Source organism: Cimex lectularius, unplaced genomic scaffold, assembly GCF_000648675.2.
Source record: "Cimex lectularius strain Harlan isolate CLEC.00 unplaced genomic scaffold, Clec_2.1 scaffold440, whole genome shotgun sequence".
Lineage (NCBI taxonomy): Eukaryota > Metazoa > Arthropoda > Insecta > Hemiptera > Cimicidae > Cimex > Cimex lectularius.
Genome location: NW_019394186.1, coordinates 31128 through 48424, shown reverse-complemented (window position 1 = coordinate 48424; position 17297 = coordinate 31128). Strand labels below are relative to the sequence as shown.

Sequence of the window (17297 nt, the reverse complement as noted above, 5' to 3'; positions counted from 1 at the left end):
GACAAATCTATTTTGAGACAAGTAAATTTCGTCGTGCATACTACCATGCTAAATGATCATAATCAAATTTCTAAAAACCCTTTCGATTTGGGCATTTTTTATTAGGGCACAAGCAGTTAAGTCATTTCAGCCTTCACTCTATTTCACTTTCAGCCTATGAGTACGATATTTTTATAATGGTTGGAAATCTTTGCTGAATTCTTTGAATTCTAGCCCGTAATTTCATAAGCATGTTGTAAAAAAACCATTTTTCTTCTGTATCTACAGTTTAGACATTTGATCATTTTGAATATTCACTAGTTTTCGTGGTCCGCTTGACCAATTAATATCATTCACTTAATTAAGGTTTTTAGTTGAGATAAAAAGTCAGTGTCACGAGCGGGACTCGAACCCACGACCTTCGGCTTGATACGCCGCTACTCTACCACTTGAGCTATCGTGACATCGATCCACTCGAACACTAACTTCTCATCTCATCCCCATTTTTATCTCAACTAAAAACCTTAATTAATTTTGAATATTGATATAATGTCTGCACGTGTTATTCAAATAGGCCAATTCCGGTTTAACCGTTCATATCCTGCGCAAGGTGCGTGGTTTATCGTGTAGTAATATTGCTGAGGAAGACTGTTGGATATTTTTTTAATTTTTTTAATTAAGTCAAAAACTATATGGTGTGATTGCCAAGTTCGAAGACATCGAAGACAGTTATGATTAAAGATGGTTATGGAAAAGTTAAATGAGAGAACGTGAGGCTATGATAGGATCACTGTTAGAAAAAATGATAGCCGTATCATCTGTTAAGGTATGCGGTTAAGGAAAAGGTCATCAATGTAAACGGAAAAGAGGAGTGGTGTCAGTACGTTTCCTTGAAAAACACCAGTGTTACTCTGATAAATAGCAGATGGAGAGGAACCAGGAACGTTGGCGTATATGAAAGTGTCTGTCGGATTAGACGAAACCAAGTGTTCAAGTATGCCCAGGGTAGGGACACCGAGTGGCCACGGTAACGGTCCTGGGTTCGAATCCCGAAACAGCTCATGGATTTTTGATTCAGAATAGTGTAAAAGAAGTATGGTAAAGTGGTTTCTTCCCTCATCCGCGCTACAGAAGGTGTTGGTGGACGTTTAGCCCTCCTGTATGACAAGAATTACTTTACTGTTTTTAAATTTTTTTACCTTAGTATGTCCAGGAAGATACTCCTTCTACTCAAGAGTGTCTACTTGAAGGTTGGTCAGGCGTAAAAATACACACAAAACACTTGATCATTGTTATAAATATGTGTGTACATATTGGGTCAGACTAAATTTACTCATTTGTTCTGTATTATGTATTTCCAACTGTTTCAAAATCAAAGTCTAAAACTCCAGTTTTGGGATTAATGCTTATGTAATGTGTACTACATTTAGCCTAAATAGAGGCAGAGATAATTAGAGTTTCAATTGCAAGCTTTGAAATTGAACGTCTAGAACTTGGTTAGTACTACTAATTGTACAATTTTGTAGAATTGAGAAGAACGGGGTAATTTTGTTATGCCGGCTCATGAGAAATTTTTTAACTGTTGAAATAATACCAAATTAATCTAGTTTAAAAAATTTAAAATATAAACGATAAAAAAACTGAAAACTTAAAAACAACGTTCTTTTTATTTGATCTATTAAGCTTGAAGCGTGAAAATCAAATCGTAAGACCAAAAAAAAAATTCAGCCTTTATGCCAGTTTGTCATGTGAATCTTGGGGAATGGGTTAATTTTATTTTACCGGTTCATGAAAAATTTTTATCTGTTGAAATAATTCCAGATTAATTTAGTTTAAGCAAATTTAAAAAAATAACCAATAAAAAACTGAAAACGTATAAGTATCGTGATTTTTATCTGATCTGTTAAGCTGAGAGCGTGAAAGCTTCCTCGAACTCAAATGTTAAGAATAAAAAAAAATCAGCCTTTATGCCGGTTTGTCATGAAATTTGAGAGAAACAGGTTAATTTTATTTTACCGGCTCATGAGAAATTTTTATCTGTTGAAATAATACCGGATTACTCTAGTTTAAGCCAATTTCAAAAAAAAAAACCTATAAAAAACTGGAAACTTGTTAGTATCGTTCTTTTTATCTGATCTGTTAAGCTGTAAGCGTGAAAACTTCCTCGAAATCAAATGTTAAGAACAAAAAAAAAAATCAGCCTTTATGCCGGTTTGTCATGAGAATTTTGTGGAATAGATTAATTTTATTATATCAGCTCATGATAAATTTTTATACTATAAAAATAATGCCTGATTACTATTTTATAAGCAAATAAAAAACATAAAAACTGAAATCTTATAATTAACGTTAATTTTAATCCATCTATTAAGCTCTGGAAGCGAGAAAGCTTCCTCAAAATCAAATATTAAAAAGAAAAAATTAAATTCAGTCTTTAAGAACGAAAAATTGAATTCAGTCATTGTACCAGCTCATGAGAAATTTTTAACTGTTGAAATAATACCAGATTACTCTAGTTTAAGCAAATTTAAAAAATAAACAATAAAAAAACTGAAAACTTCTAAGGAACGTTCTTTTTATCGTATCTGTTAAGCTGAAAGCGTGAAAGCTTCCTAGAAATAAACGTTAAGGACAAAAATTAAATTAAGTCTTTATGTCAGGTGGTCATGAAAATTGAGAGGAACAGGTTAATTTTATTATATCTTCTCATGAGTAATTTTCATACTGTGAAAATTCTTGATTATTATATGTTTAAACAAATAAAAAATTCAAAACTGAAATTTTATAATTAACGTTTTTTTTATTTGATCTGTTAAGCTCGGGAAGCGTGAAAGCTTCCTAGAAATCAAATGTTAAGAACAAAAGAAAAAAAAATCAGCCTTTATGCCGGTTTGTCATGAGAATCTTGTGGAATGGATTAATTTTATTATATCCGCTCATGATAAATTTTTATACTATCAAAATAATGCCTGATTACTATTATATAAGCAAATAAAAAACATAAAAACTGAAATCTTATAATTAAAGTTTATTTTACCCCATCTGTTAAGCTCTGGAAGCGAGAAAGCTTCATCAAAATCAAATATTAAAAAGAAAAAATTAAATTTAGTCATTGTACCGGCTCATGAGAAACTTCTAACTGTTGAAATAATACCAGTTTACTCTAGTTTAAGCAAATTTAAAAAATAAAGAATAAAATAACTGAAAACTTATAAGTAACGTTCTTTTTAACCGATCTGTTAAGCTGGAAGCGTGAAAGCTTCTTCGAAATCATATATTATAAACAAATTTTAAATTCAGTCTTTCTCGATAAGATTCAGTTAACCGAAGGAAAAGTTTGACGGCATTGCTCAAATTTTTCAGTCGCGTGAGCACAAAAATCATTGTAATAATTTTCAAACTTAGAATCTGATTGACGATAAATTTTAAAGTCAAATTAAAAAATATGAGGTAAACTATCGTTTATATTAATTACAAGGGTTGTTATTGCAGAAAAATTGTAACCAAATCATTACATTACATTTCCTATAAACGTCGAAAATTTTCAATATTTTGAAACATCCGGCTTGTATTGGTAATGTAATGACGGTTATGGTGTGAGGGAGCATATGATTTATGAGACTCGTTAGATCTGATTGTCCATGTTATCTCTTGGGTGGAAATCCTTAGGATTACAATCCCGTCTCTTTAAGGATAAAAATGAGGTCTACTTTGTAAAATTAACAGATTTTTCAGTTTTTCTTATCCAAGGAATGTTTTCTTAACACTACAGTTGAATATAGAGCCTATTCGTATAAGACTAAAAGTACAATCTGTCGATGTTTTCCTGTCCTGTCTGGGCCATTGATGACCCTATCTCCAGGGCAATATTCAATTTTGGTCAACCCCCATTTGGATCAATATCGTATTATTCCCGACAAAGCCCGGGGGAGAAAATCTTTAATTTAGTCCGGCACAACGCAATTTGCTGCAACAATTGGTAAATTCCGAAGGAATCGACCTTGATAGTAAATAACTTTTGTCCGCCGTATTTACTCGATCAAATTCGGCAATTTTCTTATTCATGAATTTCAACGTGTTATTACACGTTTTCTTACTTTCAATCAACTTTCAACGTCTGGAAAAGAAGTGACAATCTGACAAGTCACATAAGAATTATAGAAAAAATATCATCATATCAAACATAATTGAATTCCACCTTCAATAATCTCTATCATCCACCATCAAACAAATTTAAAATAATATAAATTTACTCTGAATCAGTATCATGAATAGGACGACAAAATCGTTGATAACTGACTTGCTTTGTTGTTGGAGAGAATGATTTCGGATGATCCAACCTCTGACAAATATTTGATTCTCTGGTCCCACAACAAACAGTCTTTGTCTGCTCTCAACAATATAAAAAGGTTTTTTAAAAGGAGCTTTTGTACCATTATTGAAAATTAAAGAGAGATCGTGATTGATTACTTGCCCTAGTTATTACGCCATCACCAAAAATTCTACTTCTGTTATTTATTTCTGTTGTTGGTTGTAAGTTGCTGGTTTCCAGTATCAGTTTCGCCAAATCCGTTTTGCTGTCGTTAACGTTTTTCTCCTTCGGAGGTCTGGTCCCTATGGAGTACCTTAATTAAATAAATCTCACTGTACGGTAGTTTAAACATATTACCGCCGCTGAAAGCTTTCTTTCCATTCCGACTAATCTGGTCGGATCCCTTTTTCGACCTCACTACGATCCCCCGGCTCGTCAAACCGAATCGACGGGGACACGTTGGATTTAGACCGTAGCGAGGAAAAGCTCACGTTTATACGAGGAATCACCCACACACAATTTTACCAGAAACCTCGAATAGATTTTCTTTGTTTGGATCAACTGATAATCAAAAGGGATGATTTGCGGTATTTTCATTAAATCTTTCTAATCGCACCCCCTTTTATATCTCCCTCATTCGCAGATTTCTTTCTATAGCTATATGTATCGATCCACCTATCTATTCATTTAACTATCTATATATGACGCTAATTACGTGCCTTACTCTCTCTCTGTCTCCCTTCATTTTTTATCCCTCTCTCTTTCGTCCTCGCTCTCTCCTTTGTCTGCTTATCTCTATCTCTTTAACATCATCCACAACCTGGGTTTCTTTTTCCCTCCCTCTCTCTGACTCACTGTATATCCTTTCTGCTATCTATACCTATTTCTATCTCTATCTATTTTTATCTACATATCTCCATATATCTATGTACCTATCATTTATCTCTCGTTCTCTCTCCCTCCATTTCTCTGTGTCTGTCTGTCTCTGTCTCTGTCTCTGTCTCTCTCTCTCTCTCTCTCTCTCTCTCTCTCTCTCTCTCTCTCTCTCTCTCTCTCNATATATATAAACAAACTTATCCTAGATTATGCTTTCCCTTCGAGAAATGTTCATATAGAGCTAGACATAAAAAGATTTGTGTTCTTGGTTAAAATCCTTTTTTTAGGATAACATTACGTACTACTGAAAGCTTCTACAAATTATTTAAATCTTTCTAAGTTAAAATCAAATTTGATTTGCGAACAATTTAAGGCTACTGTAATTTTTCTCACACTCTGTCTCATTCTCAGTTTTTTTCTCTCTCTCCATCTCTCTCTCTCTCTCTCTCAATATATATGTCTATTTCTATATCTACCTATCTATTTACGTATCTATCTATCACTATATATATATAATTTATCTCACGCTCTCTCTCATTCTCTGTTTTTCTCTCTCTCCATCTCTCTCTCGCTCTCTCGTTTATTTCTTTGTTCTTCATCTTTATCACATAAGTGGAAAGGTCATTAACTATTTTTTAAAAAATTTTCGTAATAAAACGATATTCATTCATTCGATTGTTTGTTCTCTTTTTCTTTCTCGNAAAATCTATCTATCTTTATCTCTATCCCTATCTAGCTTTATCTACCTATTTCAATATATCTATCTATCATTTATCTCACGCCCTCTCTCACTCTCTATCTCGTTATTTCTTTGTTCTTCGTCATTTTCTCATTAGCTGACAGGTCGTTCACGATTTTTTAAAAAGATTTTCGAAATAAAACGATATTCATTCATTTATTCGTTCGTTTTCTCTCTCTCTCTCTCTCTCTCTCTCTCTCTTTCTCTCTCTCTTTCTCTTTCTCGTTAATTTATCAAAAACCTATTATTATTTTAATTAATTATACTTTTTATTTAAGCCTTGGTTGAGACGACAAAGCTATTGTGGGATTCGAACACACCATTTTCGGCAAGTACGCCGCTGCGCTAACCACCATCGTAGGTTCAAATCCTGCTCGTGATACTAGCTTTTTCTTTCCAACAAAGAACTTAGATAACCAGTATACTTAGTTAAAATAATTAAAACCGTCAATTATAACTAATATTCATAGTTATAAGTCGAAGAGGAACAAGTCTATTGGACAGATATTGAAGTTCATTGTTTATTAGTTTGTGCGAAATACCAAATTACTAGTCATCTAGACTCAAGTTTAACATATTAAAAAAGAAGTGTAGAAAGGCATAAACAAGTTAAATTTTAGGATTTAAAACATACTTTGAATGAAGGGTGTACAAAATTATTAAGTTTGTCAACTTTATTCAAAAAAAGTGTATTTATAAACATATAATATTATGGGTCGTGTTGTTTAATTAAATGTCACGCTATTTAAAATAAATTTCGGTCTTTTTTTCGGAAAGGAAGTTTTCAAGTTGTCACAATCCGTAATTGTGCGTCATCAAATCAACCTGCAAAGTTCGTCATGGATTAAACCTTACGTTCGACGTAAGAATTCGGAAAAACTTTCCACAGACCCGGGGCCTGTCTGAATCTTGGCAAAGCCGTCAGACCTTTCTACCGCCGGCTGGCATGCAATCCCTGTATTATTTCCGGCCGACCTCTTTCCCGCAGAGAATGTGCATTAAACTACACATGCACTTTAAAATTTTATTATAAATCAGTACGGCTTGATTTCGAGAAACTTTTCACTTTCGTACACTCGTTTTTATTCAGGATAAATGGGATGTTTTACTCTTTTAATCAGACCTATCGACCAGTATGTAAAGAGAAATAATAATTTGTTTAAATTGGAGGATTTATGATTTGAGCTGGTACTGTGGCCAGCTGTTCCGGAAGTTGATGATTCAATGAAGAGTAGACACATGGGCACTTGCTGGTTGGCCACTCCCCCCGCAGGTGTCCGTTGTGAGAGAAATGTTGCTCGATGTGTCCCACATAGTCGAAGCGTGTCGTGCCTTGGTTCCCTACAGTGCGCGAGTAGGCATGCCGCCAGATTTAAAGAGAGTTCTTGGCACAGCAGGGTCTTCTGTTTCGCTTTTTAAAGAAATTGGTAATTTTTATTGTATATAAAAATAAAGTTACGTGTTTTGTGTTTCTGTGTCTTGTATGAGTGAATGTATTTATTGGTGTGAATGGGGAGGGGCTGAAGTAGCCTCTCAGGTTGTGTGTATGACTGGGGCCGATGGCGGAAATTTAATAAAAATACACCATGGACCCCAATCTAGATTAGTTCATTACAGGGAACTACCAAAGAGTATGAGTGCAATCAATGTATATAGGTATGAATGCATTTATTTGCGTGATTGGGTATCGAGTGTGTAGCGGTATCAGGTTAGTGCTTCGGGGCTGGAAAGGCCAAGCTGTCGGATGCCCATGTCAAAAAAAAAACCCTGAAGAGTAATGATTGCACAACTTTTTTTTTATAATTTGTAGTACATTACAACTACCTTAAAGTAGATAATAAGTAACAGTGAGCAAGGTAATTAAAACAAGACAAAATTAAAACCAAGAGTTGAGAAAACACCCATTGGTATTACTCCAATGTTACAATAATATTGTTTGTTCAATTGATACGTGTGTCATTACCACTTTCACTGTCTTCACCATCACTTCCTAGGAGATCTCACAGCCATTGTCTCTTCAGTCTGCGAGGAGGGTTTGAGGGGATTCGTCGGGATGCGAGGTTTCTGATGTGTTGGTTTACGTTAGTCGGGAGGTTTTTATGAATTTACGGTAACAGAAACGTATTTCATCTTGTACGAAAGGAATATGTAAATCTGTATGTGTAGTTTGGTTCGATACATAAAATGGAGCAACTAGTATTTTTCGTAGTTCTATAAAGACTGGGCAGTTTGAATGAGGTGGATATTGGAATGTTTGGCCGTACCCCACACTTCCAGTCCGTAAGTCCAAATCGGCTTAACTATGGTGTTGTAAAGCAGCCTTTTATTTTTGAGAGGTAAATTAGAGCGTTTGTCAAGAAGTCGTGCAAGAACTCTAAATCGTGTCATAACCTCCTGACGTTTCAGTCTTGTGTGAGGATTCCACGTCAGGCGTTTGTCGATGTACAATCCGAGGTACCGCACCTTGTCCGCAGTTGGGAGGGGAATATTGTTTAAGAAAACAGGGGGGGGATCTTTTCACAAAGAGTGAAAGTAATGTGGGTGGATTTGTCTGTGTTAAATTTTATCCTTTTCTTTTTACACCAAGACTCTAGTAGTATGACGTGTTGTTGGAGGTTTTGAGTGGAAATGACAAGGAGTTGCTAGAGAGAATTGCCGTATCGTCTGCAAATGTGAATGTGGTGGTTTCGGGATGAGATAGCATGTCAGCTGTGAAAACCTGGTACAGTGAATGAAGAGAGGGAATGGCCTTCGATGACATGGAAGAATCGGTCACTGAGGTAACTGTGCAGTACGAGATAGTAGGTGGATGGAAGGATGCCCTTCAGCATAAACAGCAGGCCCGGGTGCCAAACTCGATCAAAAGCTTGACTTACGTCAAGAAAGGCTCCGGAACAGTACTCCCATCTCAAGGGAGGATGAAATAATGTCTACCACGCGGTGACATGCTGGACAGTTGAGTGGCGGTTACGAAAACCAAATTGATGGTCTGGGATTATGTTTTGAGAATTTAGAATCAGAAGAATTCTTTTCAGTAGAAGTTTTTCTAAAATTTTACCCAAAGTAGGTATTGGACTTATTGGCCTATATGAAGTAGTACCATGTGTTGGCTTTTTTGGCTTAGGGAACATTCGAATATACGAGTGCTTCCAAGCTATAGGGAAGTAGGTTGTACGAATAGGTATGCAATGAATATGATGGCCTTTTTTGGAAGGTGTTGGAGGAGAATTTTTTGAGTAATAAGATCATAATAACTAAAGTTGGTTGTTTGTTCATTCAATTTTATGGGGTTTCTTTATTTAATGTAATATGCAATGATTACCGTAATGACAGATGGAGTGAAACATCTTACAAAACCAAAGGGGAATATTCTGAATAATTATACGCTGTTATGTGGACAATAAAACAATTTGCTCCTGCCATCATTTGAGAATATATTGATCTAAAATTGCTGATGCCGTGATTGTTGGCTCTAGTCGGCTTATTCCTAAGAAAACAAAAAAGGCTTCTACTGTATAGATTGTAGTCGTCGAAGGACGACATACGGACTTAGTATCGAACCTAGTTGTCAGGTGGGTTATACCCCAAACTTAGTTTATGCCTGTACATTTTATTAAGGCAATGTTGACATACAGGTTGTGTGTAGGGCTAAGACCATGCTACCTAAGGCGATTAACCTTCTAAGTGGTTATCAAACACTAGCATGCCTCAGTGCCACTGCAACCATGAGGACAATGCCAATTGCAGCTGTTGAAGTATCACTTAACCTTATTATTAACTGCTCATTCGCTCCTACGAGGATAACAATCTGAGGAAGAAGTTATGCAAGCTTATGTAATAAGTCCCTAGCGTTATTCATCATTATTTCCAATTTTTATGCAAAGACGGTTGGACGCGAACTCACGACCTTCAACTCAATACCCGGTGCTATAAACACTTGAGGTATTTAGAGCACCTGCGTATTGAGTAAATATACAATTCATATTTACAAATTGTCAACCGGATATACCTAAAATCCGTGATGGTTAGAAACAGAGCATGGCTGCGTACGAGGGCGTCCCACCTGACACCCTAGACGAAGTTTTAAAAGTCTAAAGTAGACTGGGATCGAAAGGGGCTTATTTTTAGTCATGTTGAAATGATCCTAGCCTTCTATTTCAGTGGTTTTAAAAATATAATAAAAGTCACTTTGTTCAGGGGAGGCAACAGATATCTTGTCTTTCAACTTTTAAACCGAGTGGGATTGACATACGAGCCTTCAGGGCGAAACCCGAGGGATTTGTTCAAAGATGAAAAAGTAAATATTAAATATCGCCTAGTTCAATCTTACAAAAACTACAATTGATACACAAATTAACAAAAAAAATATGTTTATTGTTAAGGTTTAAAAAGGTTCGAATTATTTTAGAAATATTCCTTACATAATCATCAAACGTGTTAAAAGTTAAAATACTATTATAAAAAAATTATTTTTATTGTCGATAACATTCAATTGGATATGGAATGTACCTAGATATTATTTCAGATATTAATTTTTTAGTTACTATTTTCAATTTGACATCAAAACAATAAATAATTAAACTGAGTGATTAATAGGTATGCAGCTTATAAAAGGCTTTGATGGCAGCAAAATGTAAAATTTTACAGGACCTTTTTTTGGAACAATACCACCTGGAATATGAAAATATCACCTGAGTACAGGTGTAACTCCTTAGGGAAAAAAGATAGAAAGAAAATTTAATATGTTTACGTATTCTTTTTTTTTTAATTGCAATTAGTTAACTTGTCTAGATGTTTAGTACCAATTAATAAACTTCAATCTTTATTATTTGCCGTTAACAGACTCGTTCCTTTTTGATTTTATAAAAATAATAAATATGTTTTTAATTTAAAAAAATGACAATTAATTAAGGTTTTTAATTAATTAAGGATTTTAGTTGAGATGAAAAAAAGTTAATGGCACGAGAGGGATTCGAACCCACGACCTTCGGCTAGATACGCTGCTCTACCACCTGAGCTATCGTGACCTCGATCCACTCGGACATCAACTCCCCATCTCAACCCCACCTTATGAGTTTTTCCTCTTTTTGCCATTTTTTTCTCCTTTTCCATTTTTCTGGAGGAAAAAATGACAATAATAGCTTTAAATCGGTTTAAAAGGCACGGTGCAAGAATATTCAGTTGAACATCATCTCGTATTTAAATACTTTCTGCTGATTTTAGCATTTTCAAAAAGATCAGCATGGCAATTAAAAATTCATAGAAAAATACAGCTGAATTAAAAAAATTCGATGCTTTCCACCTAGCGAGGTTCAAGTTTAGTCGCCGATAGTTAAATAGATAGAACTTATAGAAAAACAAAGTGAGAGCGTATAAGAAAGTTAAAAAAAAAGTCCGGTGTATGATCATATTGGATGGGTAGAATAGAGCGTGAAAAAGTACAAGAAAATAGATAGAAAAAGAATAAAAATGAGAGAGAAACACAGACGGACAGACAGAGCGGGACAGAGATAGATGGTTGGATTGAAATATAGATTCTGGTTACTGGCTGAGATAGATGATGATAAAGTGATAAATATTTAGATAATCAGGTGCAGAGAGAGAGAGAGAGAGAGAGAGAGAGAGTGTGTGAAAGAGAGAGACAGAAAGAGAGAGACAGAGAGAGAGAGAGAGTCCCGGAAGATGGAATTTATATGCCCAATCGTTTATACTTTTCATTAAACGTAATGTAATGTTCAATCAACTTTATTATTATTATTAAGACAGAGTGATAGAGAGAGAGAGAGAGAGAGAGAGAGAGAGTGAGAGAGAGAGAGAGAGAGAGAGAGAGAGCGTCAATGAGTGAGAAAGACACAAAATTAGAAATTGGCGTCATAGATAGATAGTTTCATGAATATATGAATAGAAAGATTGATACAGGAATAGATAAATGGAAGCATAGAGAAGAGAAGAGATAGATTGGTAGATAAAGTTAGAAAAAGTTTTTAAAAAAACGAAAGTTCAGACTGAGAAAGCGACTTAGTCCGTACAATTAATTGAAAAATTTATTATTCATTAGTTTATTAGTTGGGTTAATCGGAAAACAATGAATTGCAAAAAAAATTAACGATAAAATAAAACATATCTCCAATCCTAGTTATATATTATTATACACACGCTTAGTGCTTAAATTTATATTTATTCACATATTTAAGAAAATATATAATTTACAATTAATTAAGATTTTTAGTTGAGATGAAAAAAAGTTAATGGCACGAGAGGGATTCGAACCCACGATCTTCGGCTAGATACGCCGCTGCTCTACCACCTGAGCTACCCTTTTTTCATCTCAACTAAAAACCTTAATTAATTGTAATGTATTAATTGGTCAAGCGGACCACGAAATTAGGGAATAAAATATATAATAACTATTTATAATAAATAACACTTGGGATTTAAAACTTTAAGCATTAAGGCGACAAATTTGGACTCTTCACGATACAAACCGCAACGTGGTACATCACGCTACAAGCTATTTATTTATTTATCTTAATTTTTTTTTGCAATCATATAGCATTGATTGGACAGTTATATGATCAAATCACGACTCAATATTTAACGAAATTGACCATTTTTTCAAGTGAAGTAGTTATACAAAAGAATTACCTTACAAGCTTACTTTATTAGTAAAATATTATATGTTTGGCTTAGCTTTGGTCTATTGTTTTTTTAAATGTACTGATACCAAAATTATCAAATTACATTACATCTTTGGTCAAGCTTCTTTAGCTCGGCTAGGAATATGGAAAAATACTAGTTCCTAAAGAATTACAAATTAATTAGTTGAGTTTTTTAAATGGTAAAACTTCAGTGTTGCATTTCGTTTATGAAAACTGTACTAATTAAAAATATTTCAAGTAATAACTAATGCCCTTTTTTAACCCTAAAAATCAAGTTAAATTTAATTTTGCCCCATGGTAAACTCTTTTAAAAGATCATTTTATTTTCAATTCATAAAAAAGTAACAGGGCTAATAATCTACTTTTTGAATCAAGCGTATTCTTCAGTAATTCTTATAATTTTAAAGAATCGATCATAAATTCTCGTACGGTTTGTTGGCTCCAACTAATCCTGCAGATATGAAAGTTGTCCAATTGGCCCGAGGGCAGTGCGGAATAATAAAACGAATGCTTAAGTCAAATGGTCCGATCCAAAAAATATTTTTGCTTTTTAACGTCACTTGGGTTCAAGGGCCGATATTTTTGAACCGGTAGCTTCTTATTTAGAAGGCTTCTACCGCCTTTTAGATAATAGTTTAATCGCTACGTTACACCTTCTAATTAAGTTTTGTTTTCTAAGTTTCTCCTTTAAGTTTGCTTACAGAAAAAAATAAAAAGGGCTACTGCGAACTATTTGTTGTTACGTCTGTATGAAAACTATCTTCTTTTGTAGCAGAGGTTATATCAACCCTCGGGGTTCCGGTGTTTTTGAAAAAAATCCCGTTTGTTTGTATGTCGAGTTCGAATGCAGGACCGCTGGATTCGAACCCGGGACCTTTACCTTTCAGTGATGAGCGTTGTGTCAACGCCGAAACCGTTGCGGCCACCGACGCCCACATTGTTGTTCTCTATTATACGGATATTATTTTAAGTAATAAAGCTGTGACATTTCATCTACGTAAGCTTTATGAAAGTCTGCTCTCTGTCTGCACTAGCAAAGAACATTTCGGATTTTTCCTTGTGAATCAGAACCCTATTCTTCAACAAGAGCGATTTGAAGCTGTTCAACGCTTGTGGGAGGCGGCGGACTATGTCTAACCTGTCCCTTTATCACGTCCCACAAGTTTTATGTAGGATTCATGTTAAGAAAACACCTGGCCAATACATTGTGGTATCCTTTACTCAATGAAGCTTAGTGCGATTCCATGATAATCATATCAGTACGGGCACAAACCAAATCGGCACTCATCTGTGAAGAGGTCATCATCTTTCTACTCGAGGCTTCGTCATTAGTACAGAACCTAAAGCGGGGCAACTACCGGGCTATCCTCACCAAGTACTAGCTAGCAAGAAAAAAGTTAAATTATAATTCTATCTCAACATCTCAAGCCGTCTTACATCGCGGTCTACCACTACCTTCAATCGAAACTTCCGACTAACCCCCGTAGACGATCGAGGGTGTTAAAGCTTGGCACGACGAACACTGGATCGAGGTATTGTCTTAAAGATAAAAAGCAAATTTAGTCGCTTCTGCCAAGATTTCGGACCAATTTTAAGGTCATCATCACGGAAAACAACCTTAAATATGTACACAGATTGACATTTTTAAGTTTTTACAGGCTATTTCAAATTTCCTTGAAGACCGAATCCCATCATTGCAATGGCCTGTAACTGTATAGGTATGACCTTCCGTTTTCTTGTTAATTATTAACAAAAAATTACTATCACCGTCCTTGGAAATGTTAGGACTGAGAATTGAGGAAATTTAAGATCGCCTGAAAAAACTTAAATATGTCAATTTGTAGATATTTCCAAGGACAGTGACAGTAATTTGTTGTTAATAATTAACAAGAAAACAGAAGGTTATCCCTATACTTCAAGAGCTTGGCAATGATGTGATTCGGTCTTCAAGGAAATTTAAAATCGCCTGTAAAAACTTAAATTTGTCAATCTGTAGAGTATTTAAAATTTGTTTTGCCCTGATGATGACCTTAAAATAGGTCGAAAGCTTCGCAGTATCGACTATTTGCTTCTTATCTTCAAAACCATACCTTCGGTCTAGAGTGTTTGTAAGTGAAAAATTAGTCGTTACTTCTAATATTGAAAACAGCTGGACACACCTAGGACTTGGGCTATGTGACGGACGCCAATGCATCTGCCCGGGCGAGATTTTCGCTACTTAAAAACATGCTTTTAATTAAAAATTTAATGTGTTTAATGACCGTTAGCCAATGATTATTCGAAGATCGCGAGATGCATCTGGTATGACGTAGGTTTTAAAAAAGCGTTTTCTTTAACGTGCCAACGTTTCGATCTTTATTGAGATCATCTTCAGGGCCTGGGATTTATAATTTTGAATCTAAAAAATTTTCTAGCATTGTATAAATTTATTTTTTTAATCTAAAATCTTTTAGCATTGCATAAATTTAGTTTTTTTCACATCCTACATGTATTTGTAAAATTGAAACAATGTTTATAAATCCCAGGCGCTGAAGATGATCTTTATTGAGATCATCTTCAGCGCCTGGGATTTATAATTTTGAATCTAAAAAATTTTCTAGCATTGTATAAATTTATTTTTTTAATCTAAAATCTTTTAGCATTGGATAAATTTAGTTTTTTCACATCCTACATGTATTTGTAAAATTGAAACAATGTTTATAAATCCCAGGCCCTGAAGATGATCTCAATAAAGATCGAAACGTTGGCACGATAAAGAAATTTTAGGAAAAGGATAAAATTGAACAGAATGTCATTATTTTTAATCTAAAGAGTGTGAAACGATTAGTAACACTCTAGATAGATAAACACAAATTAGTATTGTTGTTTTTGTGTTTTAAGTCATCTATTAATCCTTACACGTCTTTACTAAGAAAAATAAATAAAATAAAAGTGTCCGGTTCTGCCAGTAGTTTTAATAAATTTCAATTCGAACATAAGAACGGGTTTTATCTGTTCTAGTTATTTTTTCACTAAGCCAAAGGATTTTAGGGGCCTTAAACTTGTCTGATGTTTTCTCTTTGTGTCATTTACAAAAGCAACATTAGGTTTGATTATAAACAGAGCTAGTTCAAACTCGAGGTATGTAAACAAGCCAGCAATCTAAGGCCATCTATGACACTCGGTTATTTACCGTCCCTTGGCAATTATTTGAGAAATTCCGTCTCCATATTTTGCAAAAGGACCAACAGTCGTCCTTATGTGATTAATGTGTTGAACACGCTTGGGGCAAATATTCCATCCGGCTATGTTGTTGGAGGATTGTTCTGCGAATACCTGCCATGAAAATTCACCGACGGACATAACGGCTAAACACGGCCTTTTTTATCGTACTAGTTTAATTGTGATTATCGAACATGAATTTATACATTATTCTATTTGTTTCAGGTATGTATCCCGAGTTCTTGTTGTGTGAGTAAATATTTTTTTTTTAATTTTGAACAAAAGCCATTTCTTTACTTTGAACCGTTGCAGAATAAATGAACGGATGAATTGTGTATCCTTGGCTTAAATATAGCCGCTTTCAAAAACGAATCGTACAGAAATAAATATACGCTATTATTGAATGTTTCTTAAAACGAATTTTCTAATTTAAATTCCTTCTTGTCGCGTCGCGTTTGTCTTGTTCGTTTCGCACTTTTCTGGATAGTTTCCCACACACGCATTGAAAACAATTAATCAATTATACACTTATTTAACCCGCTGAATAAGACTGAAACATTAGCCTCTCTATGGTCAGTCTAATTAATTATTTGGGTGTTCAATTTACTTCAAGTGGTACAAACTTTAAATATACATGTTCTAAAAATACTTTTGACAATTAAATAGATAGAATTAGATGGTTTGTCCTTTATTTACAAAATCTTATATAAAATCGACACACTTTTTCCATCAAAACGGACTTTATTTTCGAACTAGCTTTTTTACAAATAGTTAGAATATCTTTGAAAACCTATGGTGATTTAGCATTTTAGAAATGCATGGGTAGTTTTTCATAATTTTTCATTCAACGAGAAAAAGGATTAAGGATACAATTTTTTTGTATTGAAAAGGATAGACACTTTTCAAGCGAACTAGATCTGTAATATTCGAACAATTAAGCTGGATCAAATATTGGATATTAAAAGTGGCAGATTGCACTAAAGCATGTTTATTACAAGTAGTTCAATGAACTACCCTCTCAGGTGGTCATTAATCAATCTAATTCATTTTTTGATATTTAATTATTTAACAGGCTGATTATTTATACAGATAAATACTATACATCAGTAGGTAAACAAATACAATAAAGATATTACATAAATAATATAAATATTATATATATTTACATTGGATACTATACACTAAACACATGAAAAAACAGAAATTATTTTTTAAATAGAACAAATTTCACTATTAATTATTAGAGTTTAATACATCTTTCAATCAATCCCTTGTCTTTAATATTCTTAGCATCGGCTGATTTATAATATAATTTGTATCACTTTGAAAAAAAAGTAGGAACTTCAAACTGGATTAATGTTAATAACTAGGTACAATCTATTACATTATTATTTGGAGATCGTGAGGTGCGGTCATGTGTTACGTAGGCTTTAGAAAAACATTTTCTTTAACGTGCCAACGTTTCGATCTTCATTGAGATCATCTTCAGGGCTCAAAGTGTTTGTTTTCTGTGTAGATGTATTTTGGGCAT

General features: G+C 34.1%; 1 long non-coding RNA gene across 1 annotated transcript in view; it reads left to right on the top strand.

Moving 5' to 3' along the window:
- The window catches only part of LOC112128207, a 74866-nt gene extending 58709 nt beyond the window's left edge, over window positions 1-16157 (top strand). Inside the window, exon 3 of the long non-coding RNA XR_002910893.1 lies at window positions 15992-16157. This is a non-coding gene — a long non-coding RNA (uncharacterized LOC112128207). The remainder of the gene's footprint in view (window positions 1-15991) is intronic.
- The last annotated feature ends 1140 nt before the right edge of the window (window positions 16158-17297 follow it).